This window comes from Penaeus vannamei, chromosome 6 (genome assembly GCF_042767895.1).
Source record: "Penaeus vannamei isolate JL-2024 chromosome 6, ASM4276789v1, whole genome shotgun sequence".
Taxonomy (NCBI): Eukaryota; Metazoa; Arthropoda; class Malacostraca; order Decapoda; family Penaeidae; genus Penaeus; species Penaeus vannamei.
The window spans coordinates 37,321,709-37,324,208 of NC_091554.1; positions in this window are offsets into that span (position 1 = coordinate 37,321,709).

Here is a 2,500-nt window from a genome sequence, read left to right on the forward strand (position 1 = left end):
TTTTTTTTATCTATCTGCTCATGTTTTTTTTTTTTTTTATCATTACCCCCTTTCTAACTCTCTCTCTCTCTCTCTCTCTCTCTCTCTCTCTCTCTCTCTCTCTCTCTCTCTCTCTCTCTCTCTCTCCCTCTCTCTCTCCCCCTCTCTCTCTCTCCAGCCTTGCCTTCCTCGTGCGAAGATATATGGGTGTCCCTGCCTTCCTCCATGCTCATGCTGTCACTGAGATAAATGATGCTCCCCTCCCTTCTCCCTTTGAGACTCGCGGGGACATATAGTACAGTATTCTTACCTTGTTTCCCCTTCTTTCTCGCCTCCTTTTCTTCTGTTTGTCTTTCGTGTATCCACCCCCTATCCCATCTTCCATTCTCTTGGAGGTATATGTGTTCACGTTTGTCCTTTTCATTTCCCTCCCCATTATTCTCTTCGATTTGATTATTACTTATTTTCTTATTTCATTTCTCGTTTTTCTTCTTCCTCCCTTTTCTTTCGTTGCATTCAAGTTTTTCGCTTTATTTTCTTGCTCTCTGCGTTTCCTTACCTCCATAACAACTTTGTTGATCTAACAATATTCACCCTCTTGTTTCTCTCTCCCTTCCCTTTGCGTTTTTCTCTTCCTTTTCACCTCTTCCAATTTACTTTTTCTTTACGCTCCCCTTATCGTTCTCTCACGATGTATATATATTTTTTTCAATGACAATCCTTCCCCTTTCTTCAGAAGTCTATCTTCGTTGTGAGTTTGTTCGTCCTTATATCCAGTTTCCGTTTTATCTGTCCGTCTATCTCTTCTAACTCTTTTTCTTCTTCCATCTTTCTCTCTCTCTCTCTGTGGCTTAATTTCTTATTACATCTCTCCCACTCACTCAGTCTTTTTATCAAACTATCTATCTGTCTGTCTAACTGTTTATCTATGTATATTTTGATCTATTTCTTTATATGCCTGTCTCTATCTGTTTAAACTCTACCCCCCCCTCTCTCTCTCTCTGTGGGGGGAGAGGTCCACATATATACTTTTACACACACACACACACACACACGCACGTACACACACGCACACACACACACACACACACACACACACACACACACACACACACACACACACACACACACACACACACACACACACATATATATATATATATATATATATATACATATATATATATATATACATTGTCACAACTGAGAGATCGCCTTAGTCGGTTGCCGTTGGTTTCCTGAGCTTGTGTCTGACGGCTACGCTGCGGGTGTGAATTGGTTTCTCAGGAACCTTCGGCGATGTTTACCCGAGCGGCGAGCTAAGGCGGGCTAAGATCGCCCTGATATATATATATATATATATATATATATATATATATATATATATATATATATATATATATATATATATATATATTTGACTGTCTGCCTATCTGTCTCTGTCTACTTATATTTCTACACTTCCTTTCCCCTCCTTCTCCTTCCCACTCCTCTCTCTCTCTCTCTCCTCTATCGCTCTCTCTCCATCTATCTATCTCCCTCTCGCTCTCTCTTTCTCCTCCACCTACCTATGTATCAATTTTCTCTCCTTCTCCCTTCCTCCTCTTTCTTTCCCCTTTTTGCCAGCTGACCCCAACACTTACAATGCTGCCTTGTGGCCCTAGGTTTTAATTTCCTGACGCGTGGCTTGTGGTTCGCCTCTTCAATAGGGGTCGTAGGACTGGGCGGGGAAGGGGTAGAAGTGGGCGGGGAAGGGGTAGGAGGGGGCGGGGGGGCGGGGAAGGGGTAGGAGGGGGCGGGGAAGGGGTAGGAGGGGCGGGGAAGGGTGGAGGGGGCGGGGGAAGGGGTAGGAGGGGGAAGAAGGCATATAGAGGGCAAGTAGGTGGTAGGTTAGTGAGTGAGAGGGGGGTAGGAGCCAGGGTGTGGGCGTGCGTGGGAAGTAGGTTGAGAAAGTGCGCGGGTGTGAGGCGGGGGGGGGGGCTTGTGAGGGCCTGGGGGCGAGAGGTTGGGTTGTTGGGGGGATGGGTGGTTGTTGAGGGATGGGGGGGGGGGCTGAGGGGGTACGCAACCCACTGGTACTCTTAATGAGCAAAGTGCCAATAAGATGTACGAGGTAATACAAAAATATACAAGTGTGGTCTTATTTTCCTTCTCTTTTCCCTATTTTTCTTCTTCAACTCGTTTTAAAGTTGTCTCTTTAAGTTTTTCTATCTAACCTTTACTTTTTCATCAGTCATTTTATCTTCCTTTACAATCATTATTTGGTACTTCTTTGTTCTAAGCTATTTTCTTCCATTCTTCCCCTTCTCTTCCTGCTCCTTATACTTTCGTTGTTTCTTTCTTTCTCTGCCAATAGTTTTTCCTCCGTTGCCCTCTATTTCCCTTTCTCTGTCTGTTATTTTGCTCTTTCTCTCTCTCCCTTCCTCCCTGACATTTTCTTTCTTCATTGATCAAAACAACGTTCGAGCAGTATAAACAATTTTCATTCGTAGTAACACATTAGTCAATCAGATAGGATAGA